The sequence below is a fragment of the Macaca thibetana genome, chromosome X, assembly GCF_024542745.1.
Source record: "Macaca thibetana thibetana isolate TM-01 chromosome X, ASM2454274v1, whole genome shotgun sequence".
Classification (NCBI taxonomy): domain Eukaryota; kingdom Metazoa; phylum Chordata; class Mammalia; order Primates; family Cercopithecidae; genus Macaca; species Macaca thibetana.
This window is the reverse complement of record NC_065598.1, coordinates 73,268,055-73,290,531: the sequence shown is the minus strand read 5'-3', so window position 1 is coordinate 73,290,531 and position 22,477 is coordinate 73,268,055. Positions and strand designations below refer to the sequence as shown.

At 40.9% G+C, this 22,477-nt stretch overlaps 1 protein-coding gene across 19 annotated transcripts in view; it reads right to left on the bottom strand.

Annotated features, from left to right (window-relative positions):
• LOC126946324 (cytochrome c oxidase subunit 7B, mitochondrial) overlaps positions 1-22,477 on the bottom strand; it is a 1,159,743-nt gene that overhangs the window by 579,316 nt on the left and 557,950 nt on the right. The window contains exon 1 of one of the 19 annotated variants that reach the window (XM_050776463.1): positions 8,647-8,650. The exons of 17 other annotated variants lie outside the window; for them this stretch is intronic. The gene's annotated coding sequence lies outside the window, so the exon portion shown is untranslated. Of the gene's footprint in view, positions 1-3,263; positions 3,268-8,646; positions 8,651-22,477 lie in introns of those variants that run through there. One more of the 19 variants, XM_050776492.1, reaches the window with a different exon arrangement.

Genomic DNA, 22,477 nt, shown 5'->3' with positions numbered 1-22,477 from the left:
AGTTCTGGGATTAGAGACATGAGCCAGCACACCCGACCTCCCTCTTGTTTTTCTAATTGTATTCCATTGTTGTCTAAGAAGAAGTTGATGTAATTTCAATTTTTAAAAATTTGTCGAGACGTGTTTTGTGACCTGACATATGGTCTATCCTGGAGAATATTGCATGTGCTAATGAGAAGACTGTATATTCTGTAGCTGTTGGATAAAATGTTCTGTAAATATCTATTAGGTCCATTTGTTCTATATTGCAGATGAAGTATGATGTTTCTTTATTGATTTTCTGTGTAGATGATCTGTCCAATGCTGAAAGTGGGGTGTTTAAAGCCCCAACTATTACTGTATTAGAGTCGATTTCTCTCTTTAACTCTAATAATATTTACTTTTTATTCCTGTGTGCTCTGATATTGGGTGCATATATATTTACAGTTGTTGTATCTTCTTGCTTAATTGGTCCCTTTATCATGATATTGTAATCTTCTTTGTCTCTTTTTATGTTTTTTAAAACTTAAAGTCTATTTTACTTGATATAGGTATAGATACTTCTTCATGCTTTTGGTTTCTGGTGGCAGGGAATTTTTTCCCCCATTGCTTCATTTTCAGTCTATGTGTGTCTTTACAGGTAAAGTGAGTTCCTTGTGGGAGGCATACAATTGGTTCTTTTTAAAAGAAATGCATTCAGCTAGTATATATCTTTTAATTGGAGAATTTAAATCATTCACATTCCAAGTTGTTATTGATAGGTGAGGACTTACTCTTGTAATTTAGTTGATTACTTCATCATTTGTTCCTTTCTTCTCCTTTATTGTTTACCTTATAATTTGCTGTTTTCTTTGTAATGATAACATTTGACTCCTTTCTCTTTCTTATGTGTGTATCTGCTTTATCAATGAGTTTTACAGTTTCATAAATTTTAATGATGGCAGATGGCATCCTTTCACTTTTAGATGTAGGCCTCCCTTAAGCACTTTTTGTAGGACTAGTCTAATGTTGGTTGATAAATTTCCTCAGTTTTTGGTTTTCTGGGAAAGACTTTATCTCTCCTTCATTATTGAAAGGCAACATTGCTATGTATTCCTGGCTGGCAGTTTTTTTCTTTTAGCACTTCCAATATATCATACATTACTTCCTGGCTTATAGGGTTTCTGCAAAGAAACCTAGGTAGTCTGATGAGGGTTCTCTTTTTTTTTTTTTGACATGGAATTTCACTCTTTTGCCCAGCCCGGAGTTCACTGGCATGATGTCGGCTCACTGCAACCTCCGCCTCCTGTGTTCAAGAGATTCTCCTGCCTCAGCCTCCCGAGTAGCTGGGATCACAGGTGCCCACCACCACACCAAGCTAATTTTTGCATTTTTAGTAGAGATGGGGTTTCACCATGTTGGCAAGGCTGGTTTTGAACTCCAGACCCCAAGTGATCTGCCCACCTTGGCCTCCTAAAGTACTGGGATTACAGGCCTGAGCCACCATGCCTGGCCCTGATGGGGATTATATGTGACCTGATGGTTTTCTCTTTTAGTTTTTTGGAAGTCTCTCTTTGTCTTTGACTTTTGATAGTTTGGCTATATTTTGCTTTGATGAAAACATTTTTAAATTTAATCTATTTGGGAATTTTTGAGCTTCCTGTATCTGGAGATCTGTATCTCTTGCAAGACTTTGAAGTTGTCAGCTATTATTTTATTAAACAATTCATTTTCATTTGCTCATATCTTTTCATTTTTGAATTCCCATAATTCAAATATTTGGCCATTTTATGGCGTTCCATTTGTCAAATAGGATTTCTTCATTATTTTTATTATTTATTATTTTTTTGTCTGATACAATTATTTCAAAAGATCTGTTATCATGTTCAGAAATTCTTTCTTCTGCATGATCTAGTCTACTGTGAAAGCTCTCAATTATATTTTTTATTTCTTTCATTGAATTTTTCACTTCCATGATTTCTGTTTGGTTTTTATTACGTCTATCTCTTTGTTTAATTTCTCATTCAGATCCTGAATTGTTTTCCTGATTTCTTTGTGTAGTTTATCTGTGTTCTCTTATACCTCATTGAGCTTTTTTAATGTTACTATTTTAAATTTCTTTCAAATATTTGATAAATGTTTTTTGGATCTGTTACTTGAGAATTATTGTGTTCCTTTAGAAATGCCATGTTTCCTTCTTTTCTCATGTTGCCTATGTTCTTAAATTGATATCTGTGTATTTGGTGTGACAGTTGCTTCTTCTAGGTTTATGGATTGACTTTTGTAGGGAAAGCCTTTTTCCTATAGATATAGCTGTAGTGTTAGTTCCATAGAGTACTCTGGTTTTGATCCAAGGTGGGCACAGTAGTGTAGGCCCCATATGATTTCTCTAGCTGGAAACAGTGTCAGTGGTGTCTGTGAGCTCCTCAGTGGCTTAACAACTAGGGGCTGTGGCAATGCTTTGCTGTGGATGGAGACACCAGGCAGGCCAGTCCATGTGTACCAGTAATGGCAGTGGGCCTGTCCTTAGGTCCCTGAAGGTGTGCATGGGTGCCGGTGATGACCGGTGGGGCAGGTCAATCCCTAAGCCTCCAAATGGTACTCTTGGGCCCCTTGACAGTGGCAGTTGATGAGGAAAATATGTCCTCAGGTCACTAGACAACTTCTGTGGGCACCAGTAATGGTGGTGGTGGGCAGGGCGGGCCTGTCCTTCATCCCCTGGATGGCACACATGGGCTTTGGTGGTGGTCGTCCAGGCCTCTGGACATGTGTGAGCACCAGCAGCAGCAGCACGTGGGACAGAACGCTCCTCAGGCTCTTCAGTGGTGTGCATGGGCACCAGGGAAATGGGTGGGGCAAGTAAATCCCTAGGACCCTAGATGACATATGTGGTCACTGGTGTTGGTGGTGGCAGGTGGGGTGGGCCTCTCCTCAGGCCTCATGAGGGTGTTTGTGGGTGCCAGTCATGGTAGGTGGAGTGGCTCAATTCCCAGGGTCCTGGATGACAACCTCACTTTCTTACATTGTATTTGTCTTTATATTTAGAGTGGGTTTGCTATAGAGAACATATAATTGTATCTTTTTTTTGATCCTCCTTTGACAATCTTGTGTTTTATTTATTTATTTTTATTTTTATTATTGCTTTCTATTTTGACTTTCATTTTAGGTTCAGGGGCACATGTACAGGTTTGTTACATGGGTAGATTGCATGTCACTGAGGTTTGGCATATAAATGATCCCATCATCCAAATAGTGAGAATAGTGCCCAATAAGTAGTTTTTCAGCCCATTCTGCTATCTCACCCTCCCCCATCTAGTAGTCCCCATTGTCTATTGTTGCCATTATTATGTCCATGTGCACCCAATGTTTAACTAGCACTTATAAATGACCTCATGCCGAATTTGCTTTTCTGTACCTGCATTAATTTGCCCAGGATAATGGCTTTCAGCTGCTTCCATGTTGTTGCAAAAGATACAATTTTGTTCATTTTTGTGACCGTGTAGTATTCCATGGTGTGTATGCCCCACATTTTCCTTATCCAATTCACCACTGATCGGCATCTAAGTTGATTCCATGTCTTTTCCATTGTGAACAGTGTTGTGATGAACATATGAGTACATGTGTTTTTGGTAGAATGATTTATTTTCCTTTGAGTATGCACCCAGTAGTGGGGTTGCTAAGTTGAATGGTAGTTCTGTTTTAGGTTCTTTCACACATCTTTTTTTTTTTTTTTTCATTATACTTAAGTTCTGGAATACATGTGCAGAATGTGCAGGTTTGTTACACAGTTATACATGCTTTCACACATCTTGAAACTGCTTTCCACAGTGGCTGAACTAATTTACATTCTCACCAGCAGCATATTGTAGCAGGAGGAGTCATAGACAAAATCCCTCAGACACTGGATTGTGGAAGGAAAGAGTTTTATTTAGCTGGCAGCATTGGCAGACTTATGTCCTAGAAACTAAGCTCCAGGAATAAGTAATTTCTGTCCCTTTTAAGGGCTCACAACTCTGAAGGGTCTGTGTGTGTGTGTGTCATGATCAATTGAGCAAGTGCGGGGTATGTGACTGGGGGCTGCAGGCACCAGTAATCAGAATGAAGCAGAACAGAACAGGGAGTTTCATAATGCTTTTTCATACAATGTTTGGAATCTATAGATACCACAAGCAGTGAGGTCAGGGGTTGAATTTTAACTGTTAGGCCCAAAATGTGGTGCCCGGTTGTCTGACTATGATTATCACTTCTGCCTATTTTTTAAACATTTACTTTTTCAGTAAACAAGAAATTAAGTATAAGGAGTGGTCTCCTCTCTCATTCCCCACTTTGAGAACTTCACTCTTCAATGGGAGTTCTTACTTTTATTTTTACTACCTATGTTTTCCTGCAAGACAGATGGATAGTGATCATATAGTATACTTGTGCTGCAGCATTTTGGTGAACTAAGGTAGCAACAAAGCTTTTTTATCATTTGAAGGAGTACAGGTAGCAAACAAGGGAGTAGTAGGCAGGTTTTTATTACTACTATAATTTTTATTATAAGAATTTTAAATTCTCTTATTGCTGGGAACCATTTTTCAAACATAGTCCCAGGATTGAATCTGTACCACACTTACACGGGCACATGTGCCAGCTTTGTTATGTCTCCAACTATGTCTTTGACTACTTGCCCTTGATCATCTATGTGTAGGCAGCATTTAGTAAGGTTAAATTTTTTACAGACTCCTTCTTCATCTGCCAGCAAGTAGTCGAGAATCAATTTATTTTGGTAGATAGCATTTTTCACCTGAGTTTTTTGTTGGGTCAATAAAGTCAAGGCTTGGCTGATTTTATTGGTGATGATTTTAAAAACAGCTTGCAACGATATGATTTGGTTGAGCATGTAAATGGGGGCCCGGTATCCCCATGAATCATCTTGTGTCCAAGTAGCAGGCCCACGGTACTATATAATTTTTTTAGGGGGTCATTTATTATCTTTTTAATTACCTATGGCTATGTTTTTTCTTTCACAGGAAGCGTAGACAAGGAAGCCTATAAGTTTGCCTGTTTCTATGGGCAGTAGGAAGAAAGATGATTTAATAGTACCCATAACACAACTACCTGTCCATTGGTAAGGCAACTTCGCATAGGCTCTATGCCCACATATCCAGTATAATCTAGTGGGAGCCATCCAATCCCAATGGGACTCCAGGTGGGTCCACATGGTTAGCAACTTTGGAAATTTACCAAATGGATTTTTTTTTTTTTTTTTTTTTTTTTTTTTAGTGTAGTTTGAACTCCACCAAATGGCTGTTTTGGTAGTACTATTATATGGTTTCTGTCCAAGACAGCTGAGCCATTCTACAGGGTGGGTATTTTTTTTTTTCTTTTTTAGCTATGTAATACTGCCCAATAATTGAGGTTTTTAGGACCTAAACGTTGTTGGGACGATTCTTTTGGGCCGGGAATTCATCGGAAACTGGGTCTGTAGGCACTAATTATCAGGCTTCCCATGGCCACTGATCTCCCATCACAGTTCCTTTACAAACATTACATGAAGCGACATTAACAGACTGAACTACATGCTTGGCTAATTGCAAAAACAAGTTCCTAGCTTTTCCTGGGATTTCTGGTACCGGTACATTTAGTTCATCATAGAAAGTTTCAAATACTGGTTGGGGAGAGCATTTTTGGACTTCTCCTCATATTAAGATATGGACTCCAGGATCAAGACAGGTCCCATCAGTTCCTAGGGTTACATGTTTTTCTCTTTTTCAGCAGAGATCTGGTGGGCTAGTAATTATCAGTTCTAATGGGTTGTAATTTCGACTAGGGCAAGAAAAGTTACTTTTTCCTTTCTGGAGACTGATGGGGTCTTTGTTATTTTTTTTTTCCAAGTAGCCCAAATGAAATAAGGTCAGTAGAAGCAACCTCCACAATTTTTTAGTTCATGACATATTACTTATTTCCTGGTGTATAGCTTTTTTTTTCCATTTGAGAGATCCACATCCCATTCTTAGCCTATTGTTATTAATGAGTGCACAAGCATCAAACTTTAAAATAATCTTTTTGGGAACTTCTCCTTTTTTCACTTTAGTTAGTACTTTACTTATATCTCTTAGGAAGGGACCAGTTCTTAACCTTATTTTAGAAACTGTGGTCAAGGGAGGCTCAGAGGGGTTATAGCACATGTCTGGCTGGTCATTTCCTGGGCTACACACTTTGTACTCAGTGTCGTTATACAAACATGTTCTTTTTAAGGTTCCCAAGCATTTATAATAGCTATAGAAGAGAAAGATAGTTTTAGTTTGTTGCCCTACCTCTGTAACTTGATGGAGGCATTGGGAGCAATTTTCCATTTGGGGAAAATCAGTTGAGGATTTTATTATACAAGTCCAAATCTTTAAAAAAAAAAAAATAGAAAAATGAGTCCCACGATGAGTTTCTTCACGTTTCGGCCATACATAAAGCAGTCAGCTTCTGGGTGTGACTGGAGCAGGGCTTGTCATCCTCCTCAGTTATTTTGCAGGGGTTGTCCGGGCTTGGTTTTGTCTCCCAGGTCTCAGTGGCCGCAGGTTTTACGTGGCTGTGGTGGATCTAAGCTGGGATTCTCTCTACCTTTATGGCAGCAGTAGGAGTGCTTAGTATGATGGTCTGGGATCCCTTCCACCATGGCCATAAAGGGGCTATGTTCCAGACCTTGATCCACACATGATCACCTGGAGAGAAAGGGTGAACGAGAGAATAAGCTGATAGGGCACCTTTTATTTACCCAAGCTGAAATAGTCTATGCAAGTTTTTCTAAGGCCCGTAGCTGTCACTGTAACTTAATTTTACCTAACTCTCAGGGGGGTGAGGGTGTGTCTGGAAGTCCCCGGAGTATGGGAGGAGGCCTATGATATAATATTTTATAAAGAGAATATCCTGTTTTCTTTGAAGGGTGTATTTAATTTTGCATAGTACCAAGGGGAGGACCTGTATCCACTTTAATCCTGTTTTCTGACATACTTTTTCTAAACCATTTTTGACAGTTCGATTTATTTGCTTCACCTTTACTGAACTCTGTAGTCGGTAGGTGGCATGCAGCTTCCGCGTGATCCCCAATATCTTTGCTGTTTTCTGCACCCAGTAAGCCACAAACGCTGGCCCATTGTCCAAGCCGATCCATAAGGGCAGTCCAAACCTAGGAATGAGATCTTGAAGGAGCACACAGGTTACTTCACGAGCCTTTTTAGTTGGTGTTGGATAAACTTTTATCCACCCAGAGTAAGTACACACAAGAACCAGCAAATACTTGTTAACTCCACATTTGGGCATTTCTGTGAAGTCCACCTGAAGATCTTCAAAGGGGGTGGCTCCATAGGCTTGTATGCCAGGCAAAACTGTGGGGCCTTGCCTTACATTATGTTGTCAGCAGGAAACGCATGGTTGTGTTGTCACTTTGGCAAGGGCTGGCAAGTGCAAGATGTAGAAGTACTGGCCTAACAATTTTCAAGTGACTCTTGACCTAAATGAGTGGTGTCATGTACAGCCAGCACAACTGCAGCTCCCAGTAACTGTGGCACAGCCACCCGCCCATCTGGTAACCTGATCCATCCCTCTTTTATTGTTCATCCCCCTTCTGCGTGGAAAAAGGCTTTTTCTCCCCTGGAATAAGTAGAAACTAGGTCAGGTACTTGAGGGAGTAAGGGGCTGTTTGACGCCCAGTAAGGAGTGGATGCTACTTTCTTAGACTTTGAGTCAGCTTGGGAACTTCCTAAAGTGACCATGGTGGAGGATCGCTGGTGTCATCTGCAGTGTATGACTGTCACCCTCTGGGGTTTTTATACTGTCTCTAATAGTTGTAAAATTTCTTGTTGATACTTTATGTCTTTTTCCCCAGAGTTTAATAAGCCCTTTTCTTTGTAGAGTGCTCCATGCACTTGGAGGGTTAGGAAGGTGTATTGTGAGTCAGTGTAAATGTTCATGGTCTTACCTTTACTGAGCTCTAAAGCTCAGATTACAGCAATGAACTCAGCTTTTTGGGCCGAGGTGCCCTGTGGCAGAGGCCTGGCTGCGACGACTGTGTCCAGGGTTACCACTGCACACCCTGCTTGCCTTTTTCCTTGTGGGTTTATGTAGCTGTTCCTGTTCACATATAACTCCCAGTCCACCGATGTCCACGGTTGGTCCCGAAGATCAGGTCTGCTAGAATATATCAAGTCTAACACTTTTATACAGTTATGCTCGATGGGGCCTTCTGGTGCTGGGAGCAAGGTGGCTGGATTCAGGGTGTTACAAACTTTAATGGTTATGCAGGGATTTTCACAGAGGAAGCTTTGGTACTTAGTCAATCTGGCATTTGTTAGCCAGTGATGTCCCTTGGTATTTATTAAGGTTACTACAGTATGAGGGGCCTTTATGTTCAGGTTTTGTCCTAGTGTTAGTTTATCTGCCTCTTGTACTAACAGAGCAGTTGCTGCCAAGGCCCGTAGAAATGGGGGCCAGCCTTTGGAAACCCCATCTGGTTGTTTTGAGGGATAGGCCACTGGCGTTGGCCAGAGCCCCACAGTCTGAGCTAAAACTTTGCCATTTTCTTTTTTCTGATGCATGCAGTGTGAAGGGTTTTGTTAGATCAGGTGGCCCTAATGCCAGGGCCAACACAAGCTTTTTCTTTAACTTATGGAAGGCTTGCTGCTGCTGTGTCCCCTATTCAAAACTCTCCATGTCCCCCCCTTTGTAACTTGGTGTAGAGGCTTGGCCAGTACTGCAAAGTTGGGGATCCATAGTCTGCAGAACCCTATAGCCCCCAAGAATTCCCTTACCTGTCTTCTAGTTTTAGGCTCTGGTAGGCTGCAGATGACTTGCTTTCTTTCCGGCCCTAGGCTGTGCTCCCCCTGTCAAATAGTGAATCCCAGGTAGCGTACCTGCTGTCTGCACATCTGGGCCTTCTTCTTGGACACCTTTTACCCACAGTCCTCCAGGTGCTGAAGCAGGGTGTCCATTTCTTTTGTGTGCCTGGCTGCCACGGGGTATCCCAGCAGGAAGTCATCCACGTACTGGAGCAAGATGCAGCCTAGGCCTTTAGCAGGAAACTTTTGAAGGTCTCGAGCCAATGCTTTCCCAAAGATAGTGGGGGAGTTCTTGAATCCCTGGGGAAGCCAGGTCCAAGTGTACCGAGTAGTGACACCTGACCCCAGATCTTCCCATTGAAAGGCAAAAAACTTCTGGCTCTCAGGAGCTAGTTGGATGCTAAAACAGGCATCTTTTTATTTTATTTTATTTTATTTATTATTATTATTATTATACTTTAAGTTCTAGGGTACATTTGCATAACGTGCAGGTTTGTTACATATGTATACTTCTGCCATGTTGCTGTGCTGCACCCATCAACTCATCAGCACCCATCAACTCGTCATTTACCTCAGGTATAACTCTCAATGCAATCCCTCCCCCCTTCCCCCTCCCCATGATAGGCCCCGGTGTGTGATGTTCCCCTTCCCGAGTCCAAGTGATCTCATTGTTCAGTTCCCACCTATGAGTGAGAACATGCGATGTTTGGTTTTCTGTTCTTGTGATAGTTTGCTAAGAATGATGGTTTCCAGCTGCATCCATGTCCCTACAAAGGACACAAACTCATCCTTTTTGATGGCTGCATAGTATTCCATGGTGTATATGTGCCACATTTTCTTTTTTTTTTTTAAATTTATTTATTATTATTATACTTTAAGTTGTAGGGTACATGTGCATAACGTGCAGGATTGTTACATATGTATACTTGTGCCATGTTGGTGTGCTGCACCCATCAACTCGTCATTTACATCCGGTATAACTCCCAATGCAATCCCTCCCCCCTTCCCCCTCCCCATGATACGCCCCGGTGTGTGATGTTCCCCTTCCTGAGTCCAAGTGATCTCATTGTTCAGTTCCCACCTATGAGTGAGAACATGCGGTGTTTGGTTTTCTGTTCTTGTGATAGTTTGCTAAGAATGATGGTTTCCAGCTGCATCCATGTCCCTACAAAGGACACAAACTCATCCTTTTTGATGGCTGCATAATATTCCATGGTGTATATGTGCCACATTTTCTTAATCCAGTCTGTCACTGATGGACATTTGGGTTGATTCCAGGTCTTTGCTATTGTGAATAGTGCCGCAATAAACATACGTGTGCATGTGTCTTTATAGCAGCATGATTTATAATCCTTTGGGTATATCCCCAGTAATGGGATGGCTGGGTCATATGGTACATCTAGTTCTAGATCCTTGAGGAATCGCCATACTGTTTTCCATAATGGTTGAACTAGTTTACAATCCCACCAACAGTGTAAAAGTGTTCCTATTTCTCCACATCCTCTCCAGCACCTGTTGTTTCCTGACTTTTTAATGATCGCCATTCTAACTGGTGTGAGATGGTATCTTGTTGTGGTTTTGATTTGCATTTCTCTGATGGCCAGTGATGATGAGCATTTTTTCATATGTCTGTTGGCTGTATGAATTTCTTCTTTTGAGAACTGTTTGTTCATATCCTTTGCCCACTTTTTGATGGGGTAGTTTGTTTTTTTCTTGTAAATTTGTTTGAGTTCTTTGTAGGTTCTGGATATTAGCCCTTTGTCAGATGAGTAGATTTCAAAAATGTTCTCCCATTCTGTAGGTTGCCTGTTCACTCTGATGGTAGTTTCTTTTGCTGTGCAGAAGCTCTTTAGTTTAATGAGATCCCATTTGTCAATTTTGGCTTTTGCTGCCGTTGCTTTTGGTGTTTTAGACATGAAGTCTTTGCCCATGCCTATGTCCTGAATGGTACTACCTAGGTTTTCCTCTAGGGTTTTTATGGTATTAGGTCTAACATTTAAGTCTCTAATCCATCTTGAATTAATTTTCGTATAAGGAGTAAGGAAAGGATCTAGTTTCAGCTTTCTACTTATGGCTAGCCAATTTTCCCAGCACCATTTATTAAATAGGGAATCCTTTCCCCATTTCTTGTTTCTCTCAGGTTTGTCAAAGATCAGATGGCTGTAGATGTGTGGTATTATTTCTGAGGACTCTGTTCTGTTCCATTGGTCTATATCTCTGTTTTGGTACCAGTACCATGCTGTTTTGGTTACTGTAGCCTTGTAGTATAGTTTGAAGTCAGGTAGCGTGATGCCTCCAGCTTTGTTCTTTTGACTTAGGATTGTCTTGGAGATGTGGGCTCTTTTTTCGTTCAATACGAACTTTAAAGCAGTATTTTCCAATTCTGTGAAGAAACTCATTGGTAGCTTGATGGGGATGGCATTGAATCTATAAATTACCTTGGGCAGTCTGGCCATTTTCACGATATTGATTCTTCCTATCCATGAGCATGGTATGTTCTTCCATTTGTTTGTGTCCTCTTTGATTTCACTGAGCAGTGGTTTGTAGTTCTCCTTGAAGAGGTCCTTTACATCCCTTGTAAGTTGGATTCCTAGGTATTTGATTCTCTTTGAAGCAATTGTGAATGGAAGTTCATTCCTGATTTGGCTCTCTGTTTGTCTGTTACTGGTGTATGAGAATGCTTGTGATTTTTGCACATTAATTTTGTATCCTGAGACTTTGCTGAAGTTGCTTATCAGCTTAAGGAGATTTTGGGCTGAGACAATGGGGTTTTCTAAATATACAATCATGTCATCTGCAAAGAGGGACAATTTGACTTCTTCTTTTCCTAACTGAATACCCTTGATTTCTTTCTCTTGCCTGATTGCCCTAGCCAGAACTTCCAACACTATGTTGAATAGGAGTGGTGAGGGAGGGCATCCCTGTCTTGTGCCAGTTTTCAAAGGGAGTTTTTCCAGTTTTTGCCCATTCAGTATGATATTGGCTGTGGGTTTGTCATAAATAGCTGTTATTATTTTGAGGTACGTTCCATCAATACCGAATTTATTGAGCGTTTTTAGCATGAAGGGCTGTTGAATTTTGTCAAAAGCCTTTTCTGCATCTATTGAGATAATCATGTGGTTCTTGTCTTTGGTTCTGTTTATATGCTGGATTATGTTTATTGATTTGCGAATGTTGAACCAGCCTTGCATCCCAGGGATGAAGCCCACTTGATCATGGTGGATAAGCTTTTTGATGTGTTGCTGAATCCGGTTTGCCAGTATTTTATTGAGGATTTTTGCATCGATGTTCATCAGGGATATTGGTCTAAAATTCTCTTTTTTTGTTGTGTCTCTGCCAGGCTTTGGTATCAGGATGATGTTGGCCTCATAAAATGAGTTAGGGAGGATTCCCTCTTTTTCTATTGATTGGAATAGTTTCAGAAGGAATGGTACCAACTCCTCCTTGTACCTCTGGTAGAATTCAGCTGTGAATCCATCTGGTCCTGGACTTTTTTTGGTTGGTAGGCTATTAATTGTTGCGTCAATTTCAGAGCCTGCTATTGGTCTATTCAGGGATTCAACTTCTTCCTGGTTTAGTCTTGGAAGAGTGTAAGTGTCCAGGAAATTATCCATTTCTTCTAGATTTTCCAGTTTATTTGCGTAGAGGTGTTTATAGTATTCTCTGATGGTAGTTTGTATTTCTGTGGGGTCGGTGGTGATATCCCCTTTATCATTTTTAATTGCGTCGATTTGATTCTTCTCTCTTTTCTTCTTTATTAGTCTGGCTAGTGGTCTGTCAATTTTGTTGATCTTTTCAAAAAACCAACTCCTGGATTCATTGATTTTTTGGAGGGTTTTTTGTGTCTCTATCTCCTTCAGTTCTGCTCTGATCTTAGTTATTTCTTGCCTTCTGCTAGCTTTCGAATGTGTTTGCTCTTGCTTCTCTAGTTCTTTTAATTGCGATGTTAGAGTGTCAATTTTAGATCTTTCCTGCTTTCTCTTGTGGGCATTTAGTGCTATAAATTTCCCTCTACACACTGCTTTAAATGTGTCCCAGAGATTCTGGTATGTTGTCCCTTTGTTCTCATTGGTTTCAAAGAACATCTTTATTTCTGCCTTCATTTCATTATGTACCCAGTAGTCATTGAGGAGCAGGTTGTTCAGTTTCCATGTAGTTGAGCGGTTTTGATTGAGTTTCTTAGTCCTGAGTTCTAGTTTGATTGCACTGTGGTCTGAGAGACAGTTTGTTATAATTTCTGTTCTTGTACATTTGCTGAGGAGTGCTTTACTTCCAATTACGTGGTCCATTTTGGAGCAAGTACGATGTGGTGCTGAGAAGAATGTATATTCTGTTGATTTGGGGTGGAGAGTTCTATAGATGTCTATTAGGTCTGCTTGCTGCAGAGATGAGTTCAATTCCTGGATATCCTTGTTAACTTTCTGTCTCGTTGATCTGTCTAATGTTGACAGTGGAGTGTTGAAGTCTCCCATTATTATTGTATGGTAGTCTAAGTCTCTTTGTAAGTCTCTAAGGACTTGCTTGATGAATCTGGGTGCTCCTGTATTGGGTGCATATATATTTAGGAGAGTTAGCTCTTCCTGTTGAATTGATCCCTTTACCATTATGTAATGGCCTTCTTGTCTCTTTTGATCTTTGATGGTTTAAAGTCTGTTTTATCAGAGACTAGTATTGCAACCCCTGCTTTTTTTGGTTCTCCATTTGCTTGGTAAATCTTCCTCCATCCCTTTATTTTGAGCCTATGTATGTCTCTGCGTGTGAGATGGGTCTCCTGAATACAGCAGACTGATGGGTCTTGACTCTTTATCCAGTTTGCCAGTCTGTGTCTTTTAATTGGAGCATTTAGTCCATTTACATTTAAGGTTAAGATTGTTATGTGTGAACTTGATCCTGCCATTATGGTATTAACTGGTTATTTTGCTCGTTAGTTGATGCAGTTTCTTCCTAGCCTTGATGGTCTTTACATTTTGGCATGTTTTTGCAATGGCTGGTTCCGGTTGTTCCTTTCCTGTTAGTGCTTCCGGATGGGGGGGGGGGGGGGGGGGGGGGGGGGGGGGTGGGGGGGGGGGGGGGGGGGGGGGGGGGTCCTGTTTAGTGCTTCCTTCAGGGTCTCTTGTAAGGCAGGTCTAGTGGTGACAAAATCTCTAAGCATTTGCTTATGTGTAAAGGATTTTATTTCTCCTTCACTTATGAAACTTAGTTTGGCTGGATATGAAATTCTGGGTTTAAAATTCTTTTCTTTAAGAATGTTGAATATTGGCCCCCACTCTCTTCTGGCTTGGAGAGTTTCTGCCGAGAGATCTGCTGTTAGTCTGATGGGCTTCCCTTTGTGGGTAACCTGACCTTTCTCTCTGGCTGCCCTTAAGATTTTTTCCTTCATTTCAACTTTGGTGAATCTGGCAATTATGTGTCTTGGAGTTGTTCTTCTCGAGGAGTATCTTTGTGGCGTTCTCTGTATTTCCTGGATTTGAATGTTGGCCTGCCCTACTAGGTTGGGGAAGTTCTCCTGGATGATATCCTGAAGAGTGTTTTCCAACTTGGTTCCATTTTCCCCCTCACTTTCAGGCACCCCAATCAGACGTAGATTTGGTCTTTTTACATAATCCCATACTTCTTGCAGGCTTTGTTCATTTCTTTTTCTTCTTTTTTCTTTTGGTTTCTCTTCTCGCTTCATTTCGTTCATTTGATCCTCAATTGCTGATACTCTTTCTTCCAGTTGATCGAGTCAGTTACTGAAGCTTGTGCATTTGTCACGTATTTCTCGTGTCATGGTTTTCATCTCTTTCATTTCGTTTATGACCTTCTCTGCATTAATTACTCTAGCCATCAATTCTTCCACTTTTTTTTCAAGATTTTTCATTTCTTTGCCCTGGGTACGTAATTCCTCCTTTAGCTCTGAGTTTGATGGACTGAAGCCTTCTTCTCTCATCTCGTCAGAGTCATTCTCCGTCCAGCTTTGATCCGTTGCTGGCGATGAGCTGCGCTCCTTTGCCGGGGGAGATGCGCTCTTATTTTTTGAATTTCCAGCTTTTCTGCCCTGCTTTTTCCCTATCTTTGTGGTTTTTATCTGCCGCTGGTCTTTGATGATGATGGTGACGTACTGATGGGGTTTTGGTGTAGGTGTCCTTCCTGTTTGATAGTTTTCCTTCTAACAGTCAGGACCCTCAGCTGTAGGTCAAACAGGCATCTTTTAAGTCCAGGCAGGTAAACCAGCTGTCCTCAGCTGGCAGCAACCCTAGCAATGTGTAAGGGTCAGGAACTGTTGGGTGCAGAGTCACTGAGGCTTGGTTGACCAAGCACAAGTTCTGTACTGGCCAGTAATTCTTAGTCCCTTGCTTAGGGACAGGCAGGAGTGGGGCTGTTCCATGGAGACTGACAGGGCACTATAATTTTAAAAGTCTTTAGGTGCTCGAGATGGACCTGGATACCTTCCAGGGCTTTTCTTGGGACTGGATGCTGCTTCTGTCTGACTGGATGAGTTAAGCTTCTGGCTTAACTTCTATGAATACTGGGGCTTGATTTATTGCCAGTCCGGGAATATTGTCTTCTGCCCAGACTTTTGGCCACTGTTGAGCTAAAGCCGGTCCTATTTCCTTGCCTGGTTCAGTTAGAAAAAGTCTCCATTTTTCTTCTCGGAGGGCAGTAACGGCCATGATAACTCCTGTTCCTGGCAACTCTAGCTGTAAAGAGTCCCTCTTCGTAAAGGAAATAGTGGCTGTTAGCTTGCTAAGCAAGTCTCCTCCCAGCAAAGGCAAGGGGCAGTCAGGCATATACAGAAACTGGTTAATTATTTTATGTCCTCCCACTGAGCAGGTTCATGGCAGACAGAAAGTCTGCTTGGTGGAGACTCCTGTTGCTCCAATGATATCAATAGCTTTCTTGGATAAAGGGGCGACCAGGGTGGTTACCACTGAGTGCTTGGTATCGACCAGAAACTTAATGTCCTTGCTCCCCACTGTCATTCTGATCGTGGGCTCCTTGGGGGCACTTGAGCCCAGTCCCCTTAAGTCCAACCCTTCAACTAAATTGAACAAGGCTCCTTCGTCCTTATCTGAGGATTTTTGCTCCAAATATCCTTGTTTTTTTTTTTTTTTTCTTAACTGGGGGCACTTATCTTTCCAATGCCCTATTTTCTTACAATAGGCACACTGGTTACGTTTTAACTGTGGGCCGTCAGGCTGGTTGTTTTTCCCAGGACTACCCTTTTCCTGCCCTTTTGGTGGCATTCCTCTAATGGCTGTGGCTAGCAAGTTGGTGTTTCACCAGGCCTGGTATTTGCCTTCTTTATGGCTTCTCCTTTGGCTGGTTGCATCTCTGTTCACAAACACTTGATTAACTATTTCCAGTAACTGTGATGTATTCATACCCACAAACACAGCCTGTTTCTGTAATTTTCTCCTAATATCTTCTGCACTTTGGCTAACTAAGGCCTTGTTAATCATGAGCTGATTTTTAGGGCTGGCTGGGTCAAAGGGGATGTACATATGGTAAGTCTCACACAGTCTGTCATAGAATTGTGCCAGACTTTTCTCTTTTCCCTGGATAATTTTAGAAACTTTATTCACATTTGTAGCCTTTTGAACCCCTTTCTTTAGACCTTCTAATAATGTCTCTCTGTACTACTTCAGCCTTTCTGTATCTGGCCCATCGTTTGGGTCCCACTGGGGGTCTGTTCCTGGCAGCTGAATTTTTACATATTTTTGAGGGTTTTGGAAATCAGCTGGGACATGTTCTTCCAGCCACTTGGTTGCTGCCTGGAGTACCCTTTGCCTCTCATCAGTACTAAAGAGGTACATGAGCAGCTGGTGATAATCAGCCCAAGTGGGATTGTGAGTCTGTATAATGGTTTGGAGCAGATCAATTAAGGCCTGAGGTTTCTCACTATAAGAAGGTGTATTGTTTTTCCAAGTTAGGAGATCGGCAGAAGTGAAAGGCTGATACACAAAAGCACATCTTTCCACCATGTGCCTGTCCTCATCTACCCCAGTATTTTGCTGCTCCCTCAGGGGTACTTGGATTCCAGTCTTAGGTCATAAATGGGCTGCCAAGGGAGGATTTTATCCTGTAGTGTCACTTTCCTTTTTGTCTACTCTGGGTGGTCTAGGGGTGTGGCTGTCTTGTGAGGGTGTAGGTGCTGTGGGCTAAGGAGTGGGGAGCCTTTCTCCTTGGTAAGAGGGGACTCTTGGTGCCATGTCCTGCCAGGAGTCATTGGGCATTGGGTCAGATAGGACTTTAGGTGCCGACTTCCCTTTGCAGGTGGAGGTAGAACCTTCCTTAACTGACTGTCCCTTTGCTACTAGTACTGCTACTGCCTGCCCTCTTAACCACTGAAAGGGATCTAAAACTAGCTGTAACCAGGAATCTATATAGGGGAACTGGTCTGGGTGCCCTGGCTTATGGGTTACCTTGTGCCATACCTTTGAGGGAAGGGACCTGTCCAGGCTTCCTTCTGATGATCAACTCACCTCTAAGTCTGGCCAGTCTGTCTCACACAAAGTTTTAAGTTTCCCTGGTGTCATAGTGACTCCATAATCTCCTTTAAATCCCTTTTTAAAATTATTTAGCATAGTTCCTAATGGGGTGGGCTTACTTTGTGCCTGACCCACATTTTTTTCTCACACTCTCACTCCACACACACACATACCTCACACAGCAAAGAATGAGAAAGAGGACACGCACACACAACTAATAATTAAAACTGAAATCTGAGTATCAATAAATCTGAGCCAAGTCAAAACCAAAACCAGAACCAAATACCAAGCAATTTAAGTTAAAACCAAAACCAAAGTACTGACACGGGCACATCGTGGGTGATCAGGCCATGCTTGCACTCAGATGGAGTGGGCAAATTCCAAAGACAAGTTTCAGACTTCTGGACCCCACATGCCAGTTCCCTCCCAGTGTTCAGTCACTGTATGGGTCCTCTGTGGGGGGCCTGCCACATACTGCTCTGGTGAGGTGTACTACCAGGGTAATTGCCTACCTGGGAGCACTCTTTGCATCTGCACCACTCAGGCTGGTCAGAGTGCCCCACAGTAATTTTCCACAGGGCAGGGCAAAGCCACCTAAGGGACTGCCTCGACGCTCTGCCAATTATCTCCCTTCCCAGTCAGGGAACCAAGAAATGTAGCAGGTGGAGTTGTAGACAAAATACCTTAGACACCTGATTGTGGAAGGAAACAACTTTATTCACTTGGGAACATCGGCAGGCTCACATCCTAGAAACCACGCTCCCCAAATAAGTAATTCCTGTCCATTTTAAGGGCTCACAACTCTAAAGGGGCTGTGTGATGGGGAGGTCATGATAAAATGAGCAAGTGAGGGTATGTGATGGGGGCTGCATGCACCAGTAATCAGAATGAAACAGAACAGGGAGTTTCATAATGCTTTTTCATACAATGTCTGGAATCTATAGATAGCACAAGTAGTGAGGTCAGGGGTTGAATTTTATCTACCAGGTCTGAAAGATGACGCCCGGTTGTCTGACTGTGATTTTCACTTCTGCCTATTTTTTTAACTTTTACTTTTTCAGTAAACAAAAATTTAAGTATAAGACAATACAAGGAGCGGTCTCCTCTCTCAATATAAGCATTTTGTTTTCCCTGTAACCTCACCAACACCTGTTATTTTTTGACTTTTCAACAGTAGCTACTCTGACTGGTATGAGATGGTATCTCATTGTTGTTTTGATTTGCATTTCTCTAGAGTTTAGTAATGTTGAACATTTTTTCATATATTTGTTTTCACATGTAAGTCTTCTTTTGAAAAGTGGCTATTCATATTATCTGCCGATTTTCTAATGTGGTGCTTGGTTTTTGCTTGTTGAATTGGTTAAGTTGTTCGTAGATTCTGGATGTTACACTTTTGTCATATGCATAGTGTGGGAATATTTTCTCCCATCCTATAGGTCATATGTTTACTTTGTTGATCATGTGTACTCAATGCTTAGCTCCCACTTATAGGTGAGAACATGTGGTATTTGGTTTTCTGTTCCTGCATTAGTTTGTTTAGGATAATGGCCTCCAGCTCCATCTATGTTACTGCAAATGACATGATTTCATTTATTTTTATTGCTGTGTAGAATTCCATGGTGTATATGTACCTTTTTGTTTTTAATCCAGTCTACCACTGATGGACTTTTAGGTTGCTTCCATGTGTTTGCTATTGTGAATAGTGCTGCAATGAACATATGCATGTATGTGTCCTTATGGTAGAATGGTTTGTATTCCTTTGAGTATATTGCTGGGTCAAATGGGAATTCTGTTTTAAGTTTTCTGAGAAATTACCACACTGCTTTTCACAATGGCTGAACAAATTTACATTCCCAGCAGCAGTAGATAAGCATTCCCTTTTCTCTGCAACCTTGCTGGCATCTGTTATTTTTTGACTTTTTAATAATAGCTATCTTGACTGGTGTGAGACGGTATTTCATCGTGATTTCAATTTGCATTTCTCTAATGATTAGTGATGTTCAGTATTATTTTCATAGGCTTGTTGGCCACGTGTGTGTCTTCTTTTAAAAAGTGTCTGTTCATGTCCTTTGCCCATTTTTTTTTTAGGAGCAAAGTTCAGATGAGATGTTTATTCTGGCTATATATATATATATTTTCTGTTTTTTTCTTAATTTATTCTAAAGAAAAAACTGGATACATGTGCAAAACGTCAGGTTTGTTACATAGGTACACATATGCCATGGTGGTTTGCTGCACCTATTTACCCATCCTCTAAGTTCCCTCCCCTCACCTTCCACCTCCCAACAGACCCTGGTGTGTGTTGTTCCCCTTTCTCTGTTGATGAGTTATCAATGTTCAACTCCCACTTGTGAGTGAGAACATGCAGTATTTAGTTTCCTGTTCTTGTGTTAGTTTCCTGAGGATGATGGCTTCCAGCTTCATCCATGTCCCTGCAAAGGACATAAACTCATTCTTTTTTATAGCTACATAGTATTCCATGGTGTATATGTACCACATTTTAAAAAATCCAGTCTATTACCCGTGGGCATTTGGGTTGGTTCCATGTCTTTGCTATTGTAAATAGTGCTGCAATAAACATAAGTTTATTGGAATAAACATACGTTAATGGAATTGCTGGGTCAAATGTTATTTCTGGTTCTAGATCCTTGAGGAATTGCCACACAGTCTTACACAATGTTTGAACTAATTTACATTCCCACCAACAGTGTAAAGATGTACTTATTTCTCCACCGCCTCACCAGCATCTATTGTTTCCTGACTTTTTAATAATCACCATTTTGACTGGTGTGAGATGGTAGCCCATTGTGGTTTTTATTTGCATTTCTCTGATGATCAGTGATGTTGAACTTTTTTTTCATGTGTTTGTAGACCACGTAAATGTCTTCTTTTGAAAAGTGTCTGTGAATATCCTTTGCCCACTTTTTAATGGGGTTGTTTTTTTTTCTTGTAAATATGTTTAAGTTCCTTATAAATTCTGGATATTAGACCTTTGTTAGATGGGTAGCTTGCAAAAACTTTCTCCCATTCTGTAGGTTACGTGTTCACTGTGATGATAGTTTCTTTTGCTGTCCAGAAGCTCTTTAATTAGATCCCATTTTTCAATTTTGGCTTTTGTTGTCATTGCTTTTGGTGTTTTAGTTGTGAAGTCTTTGCCCATGCCTATGTCCTGAACGGTATTGCCTAGGTTTTCTTTTAGGGTTTTATGGTTTTGGGTTTTATATTTAAGTCTTTAATCCATCTGGAGTTAATTTTTGTATAAGGTGTAAGGAAGGGGTCCAGTTACAGTTTTCTGCATATGGCTAGCCAGTTTTACCAGCACCATTTATTGAACAGGAGATCCTTTCCCCATTGTTTGTTTTTGTCAGATTTGTCAAAGATGAGATGGTGTAGATATGGTGTTATTTCTGAGGTCTCTATTTTGTTCCATTGATCTGTGTGTGATCTTGTAATATAGTTTGAAGTCATGTAGAACGATGCCTCCAGCTTTGTTCTTTTTGCTGAGGATTGTCTTGGCTATACCAGGTTTTCTTTGATCCATATGAAATTTAAAATAGTTTTTTTTTTTTTCTAATTCTGTGAAGAATGTCAATGGTGGTTTGATGGGAACAGCACTGAATTTATGAATTACTTTGGGCAGTGTGGCTATTTTCATGACACTGGTTTTTCCTATCCATAAGGATGAAATGTTTTTCCATTTGTTTGTCTCCTTTCTTATTTCCTTGAGCAGTAGTTTGTAGTTCTTGATGAAGTCCTTCACATCCCTTGTTAGCTGTATTCCTAGGCATTTTATTCTTTTTGTAGTGATTGTGAATGGGAGTTCATTCATGATTTGGTTCTCTGCTTGCCTATTGTTGTTGTAAAGGAATGCTTGTGATTTTTGCACATTAATTTTTATTTATTTATTTATTATTATTATTATACTTTAAGTTCTAGGGTACATGTGCATAACGTGCAGGTTTGTTACATATGTATACTTGTGCCATGTTGCTGTCCTGCACCCATCAACTCGTCAGCACCCATCAACTCGTCATTTACATCAGGTATAACTCCCAATGCATTCCCTCCCCCCTCCCCCCTCCCCATGATAGGCCTCGGTGTGTGATGTTCCCCTTCCCGAGTCCAATTGATCTCATTGTTCAGTTCCCACCTATGAGTGAGAACATGCGGTGTTTGGTTTTCTGTTCTTGTGATAGTTTGCTAAGAATGATGGTTTCCAGCTGCATCCATGTCCCTACAAAGGACACAAACTCATCCTTTTTTATGGCTGCATAGTATTCCATGGTGTATATGTGCCACATTTTCTTAATCCAGTCTGTCACTGATGGACATTTGGGTTAATTCCAAGTCTTTGCTATTGTGAATAGTGCCGCAATAAACATACGTGTTTTGCACATTAATTTTGTATGCTGAGACTTCACTGAAGTTTCTTATTAGCTTAATAAGTTTTTGGGCTGAGATGATGGTGTTTTCAAAATATACAATCGTGTCATCTGCAAACAGAGACAATTTGACTTCCTTTTTTTCTATGTGAATGCCCTTTATTTCTTTCTCTTACCTGACTGCCCAGGCAAGAACGTCAAATACTTGTTGAATAGGAGTGGTGAAGGAGGGTATCCTTGTCTTGTGCCGGTTCCCATAGGGAATGCTTCCAGCTTTTGTTCATTCAATATGATATTGGTTGTGAGTTTGTTATAAATAGCTCTTATTTTTTTGAGACATGTTCCAAGAATACCTAGTTTATTGAGAGTTTTTAACGTAAAGGGATGCTGAATTTTATCAAAGGCCTTTTCTGCATCTATTGAGATAATCATGTGGTTTTTGTCTTTGGTTCTGTTGATGTGATGGATTATGTTTGTTGATTTGCATATGTTGAACCAGTCTTGCTTCATAGGGATGAAGCTGACTTGATCGTGGTGGATAAGCTTTTGATGTGCTGCCAGATTCAGTTTGCTAGTATTTTACTGAGAATTTTCGAATCGATGTTCATCTGGGGTATTGGCCTGAAATTTTCTTTTTTTGTTGTGTCTCTGCCAGATTTTGCTATCAGGATAATGCTGGCCTCATAGAATGAGTTAGAGAGGAGTACCTCTTTTTCTATGGTTTGGAATAATTTCAGAAGAAATGATGCCAACTCCTCTTTGCACCTCTGGTATAATGCAGCCGTGAATTCATCTTGTCCTGGATTTCTTTTGGTTGGTAGGCTATTAATTACTGCCTCATTTTCAGAACTTGTTA